The 21,558-nt window shown below is 40.7% G+C and overlaps 1 non-coding gene across 1 annotated transcript; it reads left to right on the top strand.

The window, feature by feature from the left end:
- The first annotated feature begins 10,484 nt into the window (after window positions 1–10,484).
- LOC136462166 (small nucleolar RNA R71) lies at window positions 10,485–10,593 on the top strand. The gene has a single exon (XR_010760684.1). It is a non-coding gene; the product is annotated as a small nucleolar RNA R71 (small nucleolar RNA).
- The last annotated feature ends 10,965 nt before the right edge of the window (window positions 10,594–21,558 follow it).

Below are 21,558 nucleotides of genomic sequence, written 5' to 3'. Positions count from 1 at the left end.
CCTGGGTGTATGGGGTTATCCCTACGTCGGGAGTTCCCACAAAAGTCAGAAGTTCCAACTGTCGGGAGTTCCGACCCGAGTCGGGACTTCCGACATACCTGACAGAAAATCTTGTTCGAATCTGGCCTTTTGGATTTCGATCCGAACTGTTCCAAACTCGTGGGAAACTTGAAAAATAAGACTTGGAGAGGTTTTCTACTAGGATAAGATCACCCTCTCTCTATATATGAGAGGATCATGGTCGATTGAGTTCCCATCTATCCAATCGACAAATAAATTAATCTATTACCTCTACCCCAACCCTTTTACCCTCTTCTCCAACCCCCATGCTGTTCATCCTTTGATTCGACGACCAAGGATGGTGCCCTAGGCTTGCCGGCCGACCTAGGGCAACCCAGCGACGTCCTTGCCCTGACGGAGTCCCTCCTGGGCGAGAGCTTCGACGGTTTCTTTGCTAGTTTGCCTAAAAACTAGTCGGTTCTTCGTCACGTAAACACGTTGTTATCCTTTGTTGGTTTGCTTGTAAACCTCTCTGTTCTTCACCACGAAAGAGTGACATCCTCGCTGTGTTCTTCGGTCCGTAGTGGTCCAGACGTCCAAGACCCTATTGGTGTTTGATTCGGATCACTCCCGACGTCAACATGTTTTTAATCTTGACCATTCTCATGTTCCTTATCGATCGATATGTTTTTTTTTCTATGCGTAGATTCTCAATGACTTATGCTCACAACCTCACCTTCGCCACTGTAAAGGTATGGATAATAAACTATATTTGTTTGTGTATGCATGGAAATAACATTTCTACTTGTTTATTGAAATAGGGGGGAGGGCCTTCCGGTTCCGGGCCACTGCCCACCTCTTCAGCTCAGGTGCAGCGATGCCTCTACAGCCTTCCGGTTCCGGGCCACTGCCCACCAATTGGATAGGACAGGGATATTGCGCGACACGTCGCGCAAAACCATAGCGCGCGACCCCAGCAGACCCACACGCGACCCACTTCCGCATGCAGCGAGCCAATGCATGCGCTCCGACAGGCCTGGTGTCTGCCTGTGGTCCCGGCTGACACAAAACAAAGAAACGAAATATTTTATTTGAATTGCTATAAATCGTTCTACAGGGACGAGACAAATAAAACTAGACTCTAATTACATATGTTTTGAAGAATTTTATTTTAGTATCAATTTATATGTAAATATGTGCTAGGGGGTTTACTAAAGGAGTTAAATACTACTAAAGTTGCTACTTCAAAATACGAGTTGCTAGTAAGATTTGTTACAACTTATATAGTATGCACATCGTTTGTTATCATGAGAATATAATAAAATTGTAATCACATGGATCGAGTCGCTAGTGAGATTTGTTACACTTATATATTGTAAAAACGAGTCATAATTCATGTAGAAACAATGCAACTAACTGCTAACTAGGAGAAGTTATTAAAAAAATAAGAGTAGCGGCAAGTTTAATTACACAATAAAAAACAAACACTAAAACTAAAGTATACACAGTGAAAATATAACTGAAATTGAAAAATAAACGAAACTGAAAATTAAAGTAGACACAATAAAAAACAAAAATCTGAGATATGTGGCAAGATTCATTACAAAGTATGTAGCAAGTTATATTTGAAGCAAGTGGCAAGATATCGTGAAATGACAAATTGTGAGAATTATGACATCAAAACACATGAAAATTTAAACCGAAATTAAAAGAAATTAAACAAAACAATCTGCAACCTAGGAGGCAAATTATAAAACAAGCATTGCATAAGCTGCCAACTGAGCAAATTATTAAAAATGACAATATAGCTAATTGACTTGTTTTACAAATTGAAATTACAAACTGAAATGGCTAAACTGAAATTAAAAACTAAAATTACAAAATGAAATTGCAAACTGAAATGACTAACTGAAATTGCAAAACTAAAATTAAAAATTAAAATTTGAAACTGAAATTACAAAATGAAATTGAAAACTGAAAATTGAAATTAAAGCAACAGCCAGGTGAACATGTCCACCTCGTCGCTACCCGCCTCGTCACCGCGCTACTCCGTCGACAGCGTGCTGCTGCCCAACGACCTGTTCGGCGTCAAGCCCCCGGCGTTGGCGCCGTCCGCGCCCGCCAAAGAAGCCGTCCAAGGGAGGATCCGTCGCCGAGGCGGCCGCCGGCCGGAGCTTGAGCGGCGGATGGCCATGGCCCTCGCGCCCGGGGCCGAAGCCCGCTCGGGCGGGCGCCGCAGCCGTGGGCGAGCGTGCCAGCCGGCGGCGGGCGAGCGGAGGCAGGCGGCGCACGCGCTCAGCGGGGACGCGACGCTTTCTGCCGGAAGGAAAGGAGGAAGCTGCTGGGTGCGCGGGTGTATAATACTCGGCCGCAGCATTGGGTAGGGGACAAACTACTGGGCCGGCCTGTCGTAGAGGGACGTCGCGCGATATCCACCGAGCGCGACAGTCGCTAAATAGACTTTGTGAATTGGATAATACGCTACGGCCCATAAGTTCAACAAGTTTGCTTAGAGTAGAGGTTCTTGTGATTGCCAGCCGTGTAATATGGACTTGTGTTCGCTCGAGCTTGTTTGACTGATAAGCCATGGCTGAAAGTACTATTAACTAATTTAGTGTGAGAGAAAAATATTGTTCATTGACTGAAAAAATACATCTTATAAGCCAAACGAGCCTAAACGAACAAGGTGGTTGTCAGCTAGCCCTAGGCGGATTTGGGCCTAGGGCCATGGCCCTAGGCGTGGCCTAAATTCCCCTTATAGCACAGCTTTAGACATAGGGCCAAATGTTGTACACTCCTGGCCCAACACATAGAGGAGATCGAGAGGCAGAGAGCATACGCGAGTCGCTACCTGGTGTGCCCGTCTCGGTTCCTGCTTCCCCGCGACCCACCGGCCTCCGGCCTCGTACAGCCCCACGCCCTCCTGGTCCTAGCCGCAGCCAAATCGAAGGACTGGCGGGCGACTGTGTGCACCTGGCGCTAGCGTGAGCGCGGTAGTGCGCAGCAAAATCTGAGGACTACCGGGCGGTGGCACAGATGAATCGATCCAGCAGGCGGGCAGCAGATGCGGCGTCGTGCTTGTGTTCGGGAAGGCAGCAGCTGCGGGCACGGTGCTCGTGCCTGACGGCGCATCAGAGGCGGGATAACAGCAGTTCGGCAGGCAAGCAGTGGCCACACTACGCAGCATGCCAGTCACCGGCAAGGCGGCAACGAATCCTGGCAGTAGCACTCATCAGCAGGTTAATAGCAAAATTCCCACTGCAAATTCTTGTACTGTATGTTGTCATTTCACATGCTACCGTCAATATGAAGGGGTTATGTTGAACCAAAATGTCATTACTTAATTGTTTTTATTTTCACTTTGATATTTTCATTATCTTTGTTTTTCAGTTAATCATGGAACTGAAAAAATCTTACATATCATGCATTTATTTTGCTTTTGTTATCTATCAGAACATGACCCACTGCGGCATTGCGGGTGATTTAGGGATATAAATGTTGGCCCTAGGCCTGAGAATTCAGCAGCTCCGCCACTGATTCCACATGCGTGCGCCTGTCGTCTCCACTCGATCGTGTTCCCTGACGCATGGCATGGTGGTGGTGGTGAGAAAATGCAGGTGTTTTTATCGATTTCTGTCCCCCGGATCAGCTCTGTGAGTTGCAATTCCACGTTCTGGTGCTCCCTGGACGGCCATATCTGATCTAGCGTCCGTCATCGCCTACGCGATGTTACGAAAAGGATTTAGAGGAATTTTGAAAAAAATTAAAGGAATTTGTGAGAGAAAAACACGATTCCAAATAAAAAAAAGAAATAAATCAAACTATGTTTAAAGGTACGCGAACGGAGCCAGAGTCGGACTGTCGGAGTCGGAGAGAGACACCCACAGACTCCACTCCAGCCTCCAGGATGAGGTCACTGTTCTGTAATTCTGTTTCCCAAGACTCGATCCGTTTACTTTTTGGGCTTTTCCATCGCAGCGAATCGAGTCCTCTCCACATGCCCTTCCGGACTCGGTAGGACCTCAGCTCAGGCGCTCAGCGATACCTCCACGGCCTTCCGGTTCCGGGGCGCTGCCCACCAAGCAGACGGTCCATCAGCAGTGCTAAGCCCACCAGCCGTGGTAGCTAGCGAGCCCCCAGCTAGCCCAAGACAGCACTGAATTTATTTCCTTGGACTTGTCCGATTAACAACTTTGCTTAGAGTAGACGTTCTTGTGATTGTCAGCTGTGTAATATGGAATTGAGAATATTGTCCTTATGCCGTCACACTAAACATGCTTTTAGCAAAGGCCATACTAAGATATATATTATTCTTATTAGTGGAATTAAGCCCTATAGGTAAGCACATTCTAGCACGCATTAATACAATAATATTAAAAGGAGACCTGCCCCCAACATTCACTGAGGGTCTGGAAATTATGAGATAAATTGAAAAAAATAAGCATTATTGGATTTTATGATGATCTAATGGTCTAGATTTATTAGAAAATATGCACTATTGGATTTTATGACGATATAACGATCTAAATTTAAAAGAAAAAATTATTCTACATAGAACTTGCATTTAAAGATTTTTTTCTTCGTTGCCATGTTCTAAATTAAAGTGTTATATCCTTATACAAAAAAGGACCAACACATATGTTCAAACCTTAATCAAGTAATGTTATCGTAGCCATTATAAATTTGAAATATTTTCCTGTTTCAACAAACCCGTATTCAAGAAAGATACAAAAGACACTGGGACAAAACAAAGTTCAAAGAGAAAATACAATCAAAAGCCACCAAACCATGATTTACATAACAATTTTGAGGCAATTATATCAAGTTACATAATCTTTATTAATTGTTCCCTTGAAGTTACAAAACATATTAGTTTTATTTCCACTTGTATCAAGGGCTAAATAAATTTTCCACATTGATCCTATAAATCAAGATGTAACTATCTCTATGAAAAAATATAGTAAAAATGTTGTAGAATTTAATTAGCATCATAACTATGGGAGGTATTAGTGTATTACACATATGTACAAGAGTTGTCTAAGTTGGACACCGATACCTCAGCACCATATGAAAAATCATGGAACTACTTTTGATCCACCATATGAAAAATCATGGAACTACTTTTGATCCACACGACTCTTCTTCTCCTGGCGTGCTCCACACATCGACATCTCAACCTTCCATCTCTTGAAGCTCTAAGCTTGCCAACTCGTTTCTTCAACCCATTGTGTTTCAGGCCAAAGAGTCTTAGCATCATTATCCACATCGATGATGGTAAATAAACAAGTAGTTATCAACTCTAACAATCATAGCTTATTTTTATGGCTTTTATGACGGTAACCTAGCGGAGAAACATGTACCCATGCCTGAAATCACAACAAAATCACAAAAACCATATAGGTTTTTTTTATGTTACGTGCAATTAATCCATTGATTCCTCAATGCTCATGTGTGAGAGGCTAACTAACAATGACAAATCATCTTTGTTTGCGAGATGCTAGTTACAAGCAAAAAATCATAGCATGATCAATATCAAGGTAGAGTGGCATGGATAGCATTCTTGAGATCAACAACTTACTAGCATTAGTGGTGGTTCTATAGTATGTTTGAAAAGACCTGAGGTGTCGATGAATGTTGGTATAATGACGAAAATCATTGAACCACTTATGATTGGCACGCCTCTCGGTGTGCTCTATGCCTTGCCATATCAATATATCCTCTAGTTTGGTTCAAATTGAAGATAGATAGCTCAATTGATTGAAATATGTTATTTATTGAAAATCTGAGTTAGCTGAGATCAAGTCTAAATTCGAGTGATAAAATCTTATTGGATTGATGAATTTTGGTATGCATGCTCTAGACTTATGGTATTAGTTGCTGTATAAATTTTATGAAAATTGGATAAGAGATGCTTCGGTTTTGGAGTAGATCTTGTCAGCTATAGTGCAACAGTTTTCAACATATAACAGTGTGGAAAGATGTGAAATCTGGTAGCAATATAGAAGTCAAATGAAGCTAAAATTTTACAGCTGCTATAATACTTTGTGAATCAAATCTCCACCAAATTTCATGGTAATTGGATCTGTACATTAGGAGATATAGATATTTCTTTGAAGGGTACATAATCTGCTAGAAAAGTAACAATCCTTGGATTGACCAAGAGTCACTTTGATTGAAAGGTCTTCAAGTTAGAATCATGTTTATAAGTGGTTGAGATACCTAAGTTTGGTTTTGGATTGATCTAGAAGCATGACAAGCAAAGAGTATAAGACCATTTGATTGTGGAGTGTTCTTGGCACATATTTGGTACTCAAATTGAAGATCAAGATCAAACTCAAGATGAAAATAAAGTAAGTTCTAGTGACCAAATTGAAGATCTTTTGGTAGAAACAAAATGACTTAAATAAGTAAAAAGAAAAGGACTTAAAAGAAGGATTCAAGGTTATTCGCCAAGTTAAGTCCATCAGTTGGATCAATCATTTCAAGTGAGTATCAAGAATAGTTCTTTGGAGAGAGGTCACTTCTCCTTAGTATAGGGACTTGCCGCCTTTTGTAGGTAAACCGAGTGTAGGGCTTGGAAGGCTAAAATGAAAGTGGTGATCTAAGAAACATTTAAGATTCTTAGTTGAAGAAATCAAAAGGGTTGTTCTAGAAAGCAATCAACACCCAAAAGAGATCAAATCATTGAAATTCAAGTGGTTTCTCACATTTGGTGCTCTTAAGTAAGCATTGATAGATGATGAAGCAAGCCAACCACAACAAGAAAGTGCACTTGATCATTAGTGCTTCACATTTCATATGGGTAAAGAATGGATTTCATTATTGATGATTGGTCTTCACAAAACTTATAATCGGACTTCACATTGCTATTATGGAGGTTAATTAGAAACTAATGACTATCCTATACTCTAAGATAACAAAGGTATTATTGTAATGTGCATGATCATTTTCATCCCTTACTAGTATGCGGTTAGTGCATATAGTTCATGCCTAATAGGATCATGCATAACAAATGAAAGTTTAAAATTCATAGCCTACCACTATTGCTTGAATGGTTAATTGATCTAGTGGTAGTGTATGAGTTTGTTCATGAGCTAGTGAACTCAAGTACTTGATCTAATTTAGATTGCCATCAAGTGACAAGTACAACCTCGATAAGATAACCGCTTAATGTGTGTGAAGAAGCTTAGAGAGGGTTCAAACCGGACTTGGAAGCTTAGGCTAATCAATCTAGTTCAAGTCAAATATAGAAGCTCATGAAGATGACAAGTGTTCAAGAAATAATTACAATTGACAAATCCTACATGGTTCCATGATTGTTCTTACATGTGTTATATCTAGATCATCACTTTGTTACAAGTAGTATTCATACAAGTGGTATCTAGCACATCAAATGGTGGTTCCACATGTGATCCTCAACTTTAAGTGGTCATCAAGGAAAGAAAGTTCCCTCACCTACAAAAGTTTAAATTTATTAGGTGGATGACCCATGCTATGACATAGGAGGAGGTGCCCCACCAATTGGTATCAAGGTCAAAGATCCTACATGAGGTATCTCAAGGGCTACAAGTGGTGTCATTCCAACATATTTGGTAGTGTCCATAAAAAATGCAAGATTCAAGTGTTAACCATCTACCCCTAAGTGCAACCCTTTGTATCAAAAGAGTAATACCTTTTATGGAAATTGATGACAAAGGGGGAGAGATTGGTACAAAGATACAAAAGCTTTGGGGAAGAAGTAGTTGACATGGACATTGGACAAAGAGGGAGCAAGATTGAAGATTGAAGAATGCAAAGGGATCAAAATTCTTGAACAAGAGAAGCACATAAGTAGGGGAATCAAGCTCATGAACTTTGATTGATTGCATTTGAGATGTGCATATTCATGTGCTTGCTTGCATTATATAAGTTTTTAAATTTGATATGCATGCTTGTGTGTTGTATGCTAGTTATAGAACTTGAATGATGAAATGATAACTAGCCTACATAGGATGGTAGCTAGACTTGTGTTTTTACAAGTGGTACTAGAACATTGCTTATAATATTGATCTCACGGGGTTTCTAGTGTATTTGTTGTCTAGCTACTCATGGTGCTAAGGATAAACTTAAAGGTGCAACTCCGATTGGTATCACGCTTCAAAGGTTTATTCTGTACATCTTAGCATCATTTGGTAGTAATTACTCTCCCACAATTCCAATATATGCATATGTGCGAGCTTTAAACCAAAACACTAGCACATATGTAGGAGGAGCTAATATTACCAATTCGGGTTTGTGGTACTTGTCAAAAATCATTTACACATGGTAAAATTGCTTGGGCAAGCAACATGAATCCAAAAGTGCTTAATTTCCATATCTTTGTAGAGTTGTCATCAATTACCAAAAAGAGGAAAATTGAAGGTCCTTGTTTGGTTTTGGTAATTGAGTGACAACCTAGGTGGACTAATATATGTTTATGTGAGATACACAGGTAGTTAGTCCATAGGTACACTTGTGTGAGCAACTCATGCCATAGAGATGAAATGGCTTGGCTATGTTGCAAAGCTCATACATGTAATGAAGGAGCTCATTGCATATGAGACATCACATGGAGTCATGTGACTAAGGTGGAGAATATCAAGATGAGGCTTGGCTTGATGGACCGGTTGCAAGAGTGAAGGGCAAGTCGAGGACTTGGCATCAATGGACCAAAACAATGGTGAAGAGCAAGTGAGATCAAGATCGATGAGCCAATAAGGTCACGTGATGATATGAAGTGGATCATATCATTTGTGATATGGTTGGTGCATGCGTTGCATCAACATTGGAGGAGATAGAATGGAATACGCAAGGCAAAGGTATATTTGTAGGGCATTTTATTTCACCGGTCATAGGTGTGTAGAGAAGTTTATGACCAAGTTTATGATAGATGGTCGTACTATCAAGATGGATAAACTTGTTTACATATCGGTCATCTAGTGCCACTCGAGTAATCTAACTTTACATCATTGCTAGGATCGAGTGGCGTGGTGAAATGAGTGATAACACCCTTGAAAATGCTTTGTGAAAATGCTAACACACGTGTACTTTGGTGATACACTTGGTGGTTAGCACATGGAAGCAAGGGTGGTGAAGACTGAGAAGAGGAGGAGTTGTTTTAGGATGACCGGACCCTAGTCTCAGGAGGACTAGACCTAGCAGTGGTGAGTCCGGTCACCAACTCAGATTAGGCGCACAGTGAAACAGTGACCGGACGCTAATGCAAGAGTGACTGGACGTTAATGAAATAGTGATCGGATGCTAATGCAACTTACGACCGGACATGCCTGTACAACTATTCATGGATAGGCAACGCACGCGGTTGGGTGACCAGATGCTAGGAGAGTCCAGTCAGTGATGACCGGATGAGTTTGGTTGCCAAAATACTTCTTTGGAACCTCTCTGTTCATGACCGAACGCTAAGTGATGGCGAGTCCGATCGATTGACCAGACGTGGAGTTCGTTTGCGCGGTGTTGGGAGCCGTTGGCGCCCAACGGTAACTTTTAAATGGTCACTAATGTGGCATGCATAGCATGACTGGACTCTATGACTGGACATGTCATGTGTGATCGGACTTTACTGCAACATGCATCGGACACTACTACAACTTCCAATGGCGATGGAGATGACAGGTCTTCTTGAATCACTCTTATTTTCTGGCAAGGTATAGTCTATCCACCTTCCCATCGATGGTTGTATATAGTAATATGCTGCATTGTGAATATTGACAAGATTTGCAGTTTCTAGATCTTCCAGTTGCCCCAGAATCTTACCTTTATCGGACGGAGGAACAACAGCAGTCAACTGAGCTATTTGTGATTCTATCATTTTATTAAAGCTATGCCGGTTCTTAATGGTAGAAGCAAAGCTATCCATTCTATTATTTATGTTCTCTAAAATTTTATCATTGGTAGCTACCTTTCTAGATAATCCCTTCATAAGTTTGGATTGGCCAGCAATTAATTCTCTCAAGGGTGGTTGATTGAAATTATTAAAACTATTACCTTTATAGTTACCTTGGTAGTTCTGTCTTTGTTGTTAATTCCATCCTTTATTCTGTTGAGGATGAGAGTAGTTGTTATTGACAAAGTTCACATCCTCATAGGCCTCAGGGCAATTGCTCCCTGAATGCCTAGTGTTTCCACACTCTTCACATGTCATGCATGAATCATGAATGTACATGACTTCTTGCTTCTCATTGGCTTGATCTTTGAGCTTCTTCATCAGCAGGTCCTTCTTAGCAGACAACATGTCTACCTCCTTGAGTTGATGCATACCTTAACCTCTCTTGCGGGTCTGAAGATGTTCTTCATTCCAACCTTGGTTGGAGGCCATCTTCTCCACAAGAGTTGTTGCAGCTGAAATTGTGAGTGACAGGAATGCACCTCCAGCAGCAGCATCCATAGTCTCACGGGTACTGTTGGTCAACCCATGGTAGAAAGTCTACATGAGTAGCCAATTCTCCATCCCATGATGAGGACATTCTGCAATGTAATCTTGAAAACGTTCCCATGCCTCAGGGATAGATTTGTCATGTTGCTATTGAAAACTTGAGATTCTTCTATGTAGAGCATTGGTCTTGCTTATGGGAAAGAACTTTGCTAGAAATGCAGTGGAGCAGTTATCCCATGTAGTATTTCTATCTTTGTTGTCGTAGAACCATTGCTTTGCCTTTCCCAAGAGTGAGAATTGGAAGAGGCGAAGTAGTATAGCATCTTGGGTCACTCCTTTGATGGTAAAAATGCTACAAATCTCCAAAAAGTGTTGGAGATGTGCACTCGCATCTTCATGTGCCTTTCCACAAAACTGGCTTGCTTGCACCATGTTGATAAGGGCTGGCTTGAGCTCGAATCCATTATCTCCAATGTTGACTGTTGGTCCAGTACGGATGTTGGCTGTAGTTGGAGCAGAGAATTCATGAGGAGTCTTGTTAGCCATGGCTTCATATTCAGGTTTTAAGCTTCGCCTTATCTGGTTATCTTCCAACTCTAAAGCTAAAACTTTCTTGAGTTTAGCCTTAGTTCTCCTAAGTAATGCTTCTGGATCATCAATGTAGTTTGTCGAAAGGTCAAAACTGGTCATACATTACTCTGCATAAGATACAAAAGTAGACAAAACAAGGGTAATCTTGCTTGAGCAGGGGTCAATGGTATAAGTTTATCAATACTTCCTTCTACCTAGCTACCTTTCCTGGCAACATCACCAGAAATGCTTGTTGGTATTTATTAACTTGTCACTTATTTTAGTAACCACCTATTATAAACCTATATCTCATAACATTACTTTACTAGGTTGTCATCCCTAGTGATGATGTCAGAGATGCTTGTTGATACTACATAGCATTACTACTAGAATGATACTAAGTAGTTCTTTATCATTTTATGTGACTAGAAAAAAATATATTGATATGAATAAAAAGGGATTTGCAAGCGCACAGATAATATACCATTGTAGCACTTCACCCGAGAGTATTCCAGGTATCGTTATTTATATTTTTACCACATGAAAAGTCTAGCATGGACATGTATTGATAACTTATACTATTGATGGAGAAGTAAACCATAACCAATGTTCTACTCATAACAGGGGTAAGTCATAGGATAAGATATATACATGATCAGTACTGATTAATGATAATGATAAATCACTCAGAGTACTCCTTTCTATGGTATTAGCATGGTCAGGTAGAATATTAGAGGAATAATTTCTAAGTCATTCTTAATTACAAGTCAAAGCATACATTGATTAGTATAATTATACCTAGTAATCATTGCTAAGATCATCGTCATATCTACACATAAGAGATATTACTAAGGAAGATTAAGAAAATAGCTTGCTCTTCCTTCGTAACCGAACCCTACTTACACATATATTCGAAGAGTGGACTACAAAGGACTCAACGGGAGTGTCACATCCACGGTCTACCACATGACTCAGAATATAGGGTGTATCCATAGGTAAATAATGTATAAGTACCACGCTTACACAATGTCGACCACTCACCCATGGTACCTTAGAGTGAGCGCTATACGAACGTATGCATGAACATAATGATAATCCAACTATACTAAGCATATAATCAAAGTAGACCATGAACATTATAACGAAGAACATGAATAAGATGAATACTAATATTGTCATAATAATTGTAGCTAGCATATAAAAGTAATAGAGTACAAAAGAGAGAGGGTACAAAGATTATACCAAACCACGCTCTTGACACAATCAGGAATCCAAGCGAAGCCTGCTTGTCTCCCTCTAGACCTAGCCTAACTAGCTATGCCCTAGAATTGATGGAGCTCTAATGATGATTAGGGTTTCTATCTTCTCAAATGACTTATCTCTATAGCTCAGGGGGTGGTCGAGGCTGGTATATATAGGCCGAAGCATCCAACGTAATCCCTTGGATCAAACCGACTTAAAGGACGGCGTAGATGCAACCTAGGAGGCAGTGGAGAACCGACATTACGACACGGAGGCTGACAGGTGGGCCTAGGGGCCGGGTGGCCTGCAGGTGGGGCTTGCTGCCACTCAGGCTCCATCTCGGTGTAGAGTCCTCTTGAGTCTTCTGGTGTCCGTTTCACCGTGGATAAGTGCGATTAAATCTGACATGTAGGTCCACCTTAATGATTTTTTGGATAAACCCTATAGAAAATACAGATTCACAAAAACTCATGGAATTTGTTAGTTTAAATCCCTAAACCTTCGTTGGTGATTATATTTATGCCCTTATGCATGTTATATTGATGGTTTATAATGGTTGTTAACTACCGTCAACAACAATCTTGCTAGTTACATTACATTCTAGCTAAAATTCCACCCTATTTGATCTGCGTGTAGATCTCCAAACAAAAAGATGAACAATGCTCCCTTCATCCTAAAATAGTGTGTTTTCATTTGTCCTAAGTCAACCCATTTTAATTTTGACCAAATTTATAGAAAAGAATAATAATATTTTTGACATCATATAAGATCCATTAAAATCATTATGGATTTTATTTTTATAACTTACATTTACGATGTGGTAGAAATTAATATGTTTCTCTAGGACAACAAGAGAACCCTAGATAGGTTGCCTAAGACCTCATGCAGAGCCTATAGAGGAAGCTGGAATGGAAATTAATTTGAATCTTCTAGCTGACCAGCATGACTTTCATGAAGTGATACAGTTGAGTTCTTTATTCCATCATCTTGTCCTGATGATAATTGCTTAACTTCCAAAACCTTTGAGTGCAACCACACTAGGACTAAAAGGCTATAGGAGATAGAGAACTTAGACAATTCTAAGCATAGTGCTGGAAGGCTCCACTCCTGTCAAGAAAATGGGTGCTAAAAAGCCTCTGTCTCTAGTTGAAAGTGAGGCAAGGTGAAGCAATAGGCTTAAGCAGGTAAGAAATGGTTTTACGACATAAAGTTGCATAGATAAAAAGTGTCTTGCCTGCTACCTAGGTCCACCCACTCTTAAAAGTGATGCTATCAAGAAACTTGGCACTGATCTCTATAATCTTGATCCATCAGAACTGACTGTTGACATTTTACAAATGAAGGAAGCCCAACCTAATGGCCAGAATAAATGGCTCAACAACAGCAGACCCTCAAAATGATGTTGTTACTGATGAGGATGAAGCTAATGAAATCCAAGACAAGAAAGATGATGGAAATCTATTGAAAGCATCTAGGCCCCTAGTTGGGTTTCGGTGATTAATGACAATACGTGATTACTGTGACTAACGTGTGTTTTGCAGAAACAATTGAGTTAGGTCACGGTAATGGAGATCGATTGGGCAATCAAGGTTGTCATGCCTCTACGATGGAAATCATTTTGGTTTTCAAAGGATGGATGACAAGGTTAAGGATGGACTAGTTTTAAGTGTCAATTGGAGTTGGAGAGACACTTAGAGTAGTTTAGGACTTTGTTTTTCCTTTGGCCATACTATTAAGGGGGGTATGAACGGGTAGCTTGACCTAGGTGGGACTAGTGAGTTAGGTGTGGTGCACACTTATTAAAACTAGCACTAGGTAGCTCCATAACAGCCCTTTGATCCAATGGAGCAAACTTCATTCACATATGTTCAAGAGTTGGAAGTGAATGGAGGGTCAAATACTGACCGGACGCTGACTCCGGTGTGACCGGACGCTGGCTCAGGGTCTAGTTAGTTCATTTGACCAAGGTGAAAGCGTCTGGAAGTGACCGGATGCTGCGAGGTCATGCCACCGGACGCTGAGGGCCAGCGTCCGGTCAACATCAGTAAGGTTCTAGTGAGGGGAAAACATGACCGGACACGTCCGGTCAGTGTTGATCGGACGCTGCCAGTGTCAGGTCAACTCTTAACCACTAGAGCTTGGGGTATACTGACTGGTGCATCCGATCAACATGATCGGAGTGTCCGGTCACCTCGCAGAGGCACATAATGGTTCGTTTTTCAGCCGGTGTTATAAATACAACCTTCACTCATGTGTGGGGGTACTTTTTGCTTATTCCAACAGCTGAGAAACACCTTAGAGAGTGCCAAGAAGAGCAAGGTCCTAGTGAGGTGATTGGGATTTGAGAATCCAAAAGAGAGCCCTCATTAGTGAAGATGAAGAGTAGCAAAGTGTGCATCCATCTTCTCATTAGGCTTGTCATGGTCAAGTGAGAGTTCATGCTTGTTACTCTTGGTGATCGCCATCACCTAGATGGCTTCATGGTGATTGAGAGTTCAGTGATCACCCGACGGAGCTTGTGGGTGACCCAACTCAAGTTGTGAGCGGTTGTGGGTGATTCACCGTGATAGAGTGTCGAAGAATCAACCCGTAGAGAGCACTTGATCCTTGCGTGGATCAAGGGGGAGCTACACCCTTGCGTGGGTGCTCCAATGAGGACTAGTGAGGAGTGATGACTCTCCGATACCTCAGCAAAACATCGCCGCGTTCCTCCTTCTCTATTTACTTTAAGCATTTACTTTGTGCAATTCAATTCTTGTCTTTACATTCATAGAATTACCATGCTATAGTAGGATTGGAACTTAGGTTGCAAGTCTTTTGTGAGGTAGAACAATTAGAAACACTATCTAGGCACAAGGGGTTAATTAGGCTAACCATAGGATTTAATTATTGTAAAGAAATTTAGAATTAGCCCAATTCACCCCCCTCCTCTTGGGTATCTTGATCCTTTCAATTGGTATCAGAGCCTCATGCTCACATTTTTAGGCTTAACTGCCTAGAGCAAGATGTCTCATGGGGATGGACCTCCTCCTATCTTTGAGGGAGATGACTTTCCTTATTGGAAAATTCGCATGGAGGTGTATCTAGAGGCTCTAGATGTTGGTATACTTAGAGCCGCCTCACAAGGCTTTCCAAAACCTCAGGATGCTACTAACCTATAAGGCGATGAGGTGAATTATGAGAAGTGGAATGCAAAGGCTCGAAACACCATCTTTAGAGACCTTTGCAAAGATGTGTTCAATCGGGTGAGGAACCACAAAGACGCCCATGCACTATGGTCGAACGTTTGTGCGATCCATGAGGGAACTAGGAGTGAGCGTGTGGAACGCTATCATCTTATCATGAAAAAGCTCAACTCTTTTGAAATGCTTCCTAAAGAATGTGCTAATGAAATGTATTCACATTTGAATGTTCTTATAGAGGAAGTCAATGGGCTTGGATTCACTCAAATGCAACCATCCGATGTTGTAAGAAAGATCTTGAGTATCCTCCCCATTGACAAATATGGGCATATTATGACCGTGCTACATCAAGGTGATCTTTCCACCGCTACACCGATACAAATCTTGGGAAAGATCAATGCTCATAAGATGTACATGCACATCACACCACAAGATGGCTCATCCTCTACCAAGAAGAAAGATAAGGACTTAGCATTCAAAGCTAGTCAAGAGAAGGGCAAAGCAAGACTTGAGTATGAGAGCTCAAGTGATGATGAAGTTGATGATGAAAGTCTTGCTCTCATGGTGAAGAAGACTGCCAAGATGCTAAAGAAGCTAAACAAGAGTGACATCAAGTTTGATGTCAAGAAGAAGTTCTTCACTAGTTCTCGAAGGAAGCCAATCTTTGAGATGGATTGCTACAATTGTGGAGAACTTGGTCATCTAGCTCACCAATGCACAAAGCCCAATAATGACAAGTTCAAGAACAAGAACAAGGGCAAAAAAGATGACTCAAGCAATGAATATGAAGATGAGAAGAAAAAGAACAAGCCATACAAGAAGAGAGATGGTAAGAAGAAGGACTTCCATAAGAAGAAGAGTGGAAAGGCTTACATCGTCCATGATTGGTTCACGGATATTGATTCATCTAGTGGATCATCCGATGATGATAGTGACAATGAGAAGGTGGCCGCCATTACTATTGACTCATCATCTTCAATGCCACCACCGCCATCATCCTCTACACACCTATGCCTTATGGCCAAAGGTGAACGAAAGGTATCACATGATGATGATAGTAGTGGTGATGATTGTCACAGAACTGACCAATTTATAAGAGCACAAGTATAAAAATAATCGTCGAAACGATCAAATTCTCACACTTGAGCCCATATAAACCCAGTAGTCAACTGAAACCACGAAGGATTTCAAACCAACTTGCATACAACCAAGACATAGTAATTCAACATAACATATCGTACGTTACAGCATTTCACAGACGGTTTGCAAATAGGTTACAACACCTCAGAGTCATCGTTATTACAAAATAGGTCTTGTAAAGTATGCAGAAGCAAATAGTTTAACTTACACACCCGAGTTCAAATACAAATACTGGTTTGCTGATCACAACCCGCAAAAGCATTCGGATAAGGGAAACAGAGATCATGCCCATGATCTAGTCTTCGTCACCCACCGGGTGGAGACAATACTTACAGAAACCCTGATATAGAAGGTCATCTGCAACAAGAGGGAATAAACCCTGAGTACGAGAATGTACTCAGCTAGACTTACCCATCAAAAACCAAAACAAATGACACCAAGGATCATGCATAGCTTAATTTAGTGGATCTGGCTGACACTTTCTTTTTGCGGAAAAGCATAAGTAATAATGATCAACTCTTAACCTAAACTAGCAGTGACTTTTAGCCATTTACCTATCATCTATATTAGCACCTGTACTAAGCAATCATTTGATTAAGATGCAAGCATTAATAACCATAGCAGGTATAAATCGTGGCAACATTATCATCATCATCTATTTAACCATATCGTTAAATTAATTGAATCTACGTTGCCACTGCTCAGTCAAGTTCTCACTATCTAGGAGAGACGGTGATTCGAATCGATTCCTATTTAGCTGGAGGGGTATTCCTAAACACAAACCCTGCTTCCCCCATCAAGGTCGCAAACAAGTCACCTTTGGCACAATTCAGGAGTCGCGAGTCTGAACAGATCGGCATTCTCAGAGAACCACTCTGCCAAGGTTGCTCGGGACTCTAACCCGCCTTGGACTTATGCCAATGGCTCTCCGCACATCCCTACTACCTCCAGAATGCACGCCACTGCTCATGTTCTTGGCCTGAGTCGAGCTACTAGGCTTCATAGTCAGAACGACTTATCTGGCCAGCTAAGTGTTAGGCTGTGTTCAATATGACATGAGGACGTACAGCGTATAGGCCCTTAAACAACATAGACATCGTCACTATGTCCAACCCTGCACAAGACTCCGCCCGGTCTTAATTCATTATTAACATGGTTCTTTTCCATGATAGCAAATATAGCCAACCATGATCCACCTCATCCTAAAGCTCATAGGTGATAGGAAATCACCTGACTTCTACCGCACTAAGCATGGCTAAGCATTTAACCCGTTCCTGAACTTAAATAGGATTCCAGTGCGATATCTAGACAAGGATGGATATATAATGCAACAATTGGTTCCAACCAATTCCTATACTTAATGCATCATCAATGAATAAAAGATACTTAAGGTATTTATAAAAATGTGGGAGGCTTAATATGCTCTGGGGCTTGCCTTTCAGGAAAGAGGAAGGACGGTGGTCAGGGCACTCGGGCAACTCCTCCTCGGTGGCTGCTTCGTCGATTTCCTACACCTCGGGCTCCTCCTCCTGGCTTGCTCCCTCGAACTCTAGCAGTGTCACTCTCTCTGGCACACCTATTGCATAAATGCATAAGATAAATATCATGGATGCACAAGAACGAAGTTAGGGATGCTCAGGGAATGCACATGCTTATGGCAGTCCGCATTTTCCGACTTAGACTCTATTCAAATCACTTTACTTACCAAGTTTATACAATCTAATGTACAATTGCTCATATTTAGTTAAGGATCTAGCACCTGCACCTAAGCATGTTCTCAAGTTAGGTTAGCACCTAAACAATCAATAAGAACATTGCAACAAAGCATGCACACAACCATTCATATTTCAGCGAAACAGAGACTATACAGCGGTATGGTAAACTAACCATAACTAAAGATCTACAATTCCAAATGACATGTAACAAGACAATTTGGAAAGCTTATGAAATCACCTACAATTCATTTATAGACCTCATGGCATGATTCCAACCTTTACTAGGTCAGATTTATAGAATTACATGATTAGGTCCAACAAGACAGAGAACATGCAAGAGTACAAAATGAATTTGAAGTATACATAGGTATTCTTCCTTCATGACAAATCTGAAGTTGCATCTTGCTTCAAGAAGTTTGCTAAGAGAGCACAAAATGAATTTGAAGTGAAGCTCAAGAAGATAAGAAGTGACAATGGGAAAGAATTTGACAACACAAACATAGAAGCTTATTGTGATAAAGTTGGAATCAAACATGAAGTCTCCGCAATATATACTCAACATATACTCCTCAACAAAATGGTGTTGTTGAGAGGAAGAACCAAACATTGATCACTCTTGTAAGAACAATGCTTGATGAGTACAACACCCCTAAAGCTCTATGGGCGGAAGCAATCAACACTGCATGCTATGCATTCAACCACCTATTCCTTCAAAAGTTCCTTGGCAAGACACTTTATGGGTTGCTCAATGGGAAGAAGTCAGACATCTCCTTCTTTAGGGTGTTTGGTTGTAAATGCTACATCTACAAGAAGCGGCAACACCTAGGGAAGTTTCAAAGATGTTATGATATTGGTTTTCTTGTTGGTTACTCATCAAAGTCCAAAGCATATAGAGTATTTAATCATACCACCGGCTTGGTTGAAGAAACATATGATATGGAATTTGATAAATCTAACAGCTCCTAAGGAGCACATGAGAATCTTGATGATGTAGGTGATGAACCATTGAGTGAGGCTATGAAGAATATTCCGATTAGAGACATCAAGCCTAAAGATGATGAAGATGATGTACAAGTGATTGATCCACCTTCTTCAGCAAGTGTGCCACAAGATGGTGAAAAGGATGGGAGAGCAGAAAATGAAGACACTCATGTCTCCCATGAACAAATGGTGGTACAAGCACAAGATGTTGATGCTCCACAATCTTCCCCTCAAGTGGTCCATAGAAGAAATACACCTCTACTTCAAGATCATCCACAAGATCTCATCATAGGGAGTCCATCAAAGGGTGTAATGACTCAATCTCAAAAACTTGCTTTATTTATTGCTCATCACTCTTTTGTCTCTTGCTTTGAGCCTACTAAGGTAGAAGAAGCTCTTCAACATCTGGATTGGATAAATGCCATGCATGAAGAGTTTAACAACTTCACCCACAATGAAGTTTGGACTCTTGAAGAGCGGCCAAAAGGTGCAAGAGTCATTGAAACAAAGTGGGTGTTCCAAAACAAGCAAGATGATCAAGGTGTTGTTATGAGGAATAAGGCAAGACTAGTTGCAAAGGGGTTCTCTCAAGTTGAAGGTTTGGATTTTGGAGAGACCTTTGCCCCGGTTGCAAGATTAGAAGCCATCCGTATCCTCCTTACATATGCATCACATCATGAAATAAAATTTTATCAAATGGATATAAAAAGTGCATTTTTAAATGACTTTATTAATGAACTAGTCTATGTTGATCAACCTCTCGGGTTTGAAGACTCTAGATATCCTAATCATGTTTATAGGTTGTCCAAGGCATTATATGGGCTTAAGCAAGCCCCAAGAGCTTGGTATGAGCACCTTCGGGACTTCCTTATTGAAAAGAGCTTCACCATTGGGAAGGTCGACACCACACTATTCACCAAGAAGCTTGATGGGCATATCTTCATTTGTCAAGTGTATGTTGATGATATCATCTTTGGATCATCAAATGAAGATTCATGCAAAGAGTTTGGTGAATTGATGTCGAAGGAGTTTGAGATGTCAATGATTGGAGAGCTTACATTCTTTCTTGGTTTTCAAGTCAAGCAAATGAGAGAAGGGATTTTCATCTCTCAAGAGAAATACACTAATGATCTTCTCAAGAGATTCAAGATGGATAAATGTAAGTCAATCAAGACACCAATGCCAACTAATGGACATCTCAACCTAGATGAGGAAGGTAACCTAGTTGATCAAACTCTCTACTGCTCTATAATTGATAGCTTGTTATATTTGACCGCATCTAGGCCTGACATCATGTTTAGTGTGTGTATGTGTGTTAGGTTTCAATCTAATCCTAAGGAAACTCATTTAATCGCCATAAAAAGAATCCTTAGGTATCTTAAGCACACACCAAGCATTGGCCTTTGGTATCCCAAAGGAGCTATTTTTGAATTAGTTGGCTATTCCGATTCAGATTATGTCGGTTGCAAAATTGATAGAAAGAGCACATCCGGAGGGTGCCATTTGCTTGGTAGATCACTTGTGTCTTGGTCCTCCAAGAAGCAAAATAGTGTGGCTTTATCCACCGTCGAAGCGGAATACATTGCCCCAGGTGCTTGTTGTGCATAAATACTTTACATGAAACAAACTTTGCTAGACTATGGTGTAGTTCTAGATAAAGTACCTCTTTTGTGCGACAATGAAAGTGTGGTAAAACTTGCAAATAATCTAGTTCAACACTCTCGCACTAAGCACATAGATATTCGCCATCACTTTCTTAGAGATCATGTTGCTAAAAATAATATATCACTAGAAGGTGTAAGGACCGAGGATCAATTGGCGGATATCTTCACTAAACCGCTAGATGAGACAACATTTTGTAGATTGTGGAATGACCTCAATGTGCTTGATTTTAGTAACTTCACTAAAAATTAAGCTTGTGTTGTCTCTTGCATTGCATTGTAAAATACAACACGTTTAATCTTTGGTAATGCATATAGGGCTTGTCTAACATGGTTAAGATAACCGCCGAAAAGCGTGTGAAGAAGCTTAACCTTGGATCAAACTTGACAAGCAACTAGATTTACTTTCAAGTATTGCATTGCATATGCATGATTGTTGTTTGTCGTTTGTCTTTTGTCTTCAAATTGCCCTCTTATTGCCTATTTTTTTAAAAATGAATTATAGCCTAAGGCAAAATATTTTGAAAAACTTGAGGGTTTGAGAGAGGTCACTCATATCAGTCCCAATTGGTGTTTATTTGGATCTTATTCAAGTTGGAACTTGATTGGGAACAGGCAGCGCGAAGGACTTTGAAGATTTGCTGAAGAAAGAGTGA

The sequence above is a fragment of the Miscanthus floridulus genome, chromosome 6 (genome assembly GCF_019320115.1).
Source record: "Miscanthus floridulus cultivar M001 chromosome 6, ASM1932011v1, whole genome shotgun sequence".
Lineage (NCBI taxonomy): Eukaryota > Viridiplantae > Streptophyta > Magnoliopsida > Poales > Poaceae > Miscanthus > Miscanthus floridulus.
Note: the sequence above shows the minus strand (reverse complement) of the source record. Positions and strands in the feature narration are given on the sequence as shown.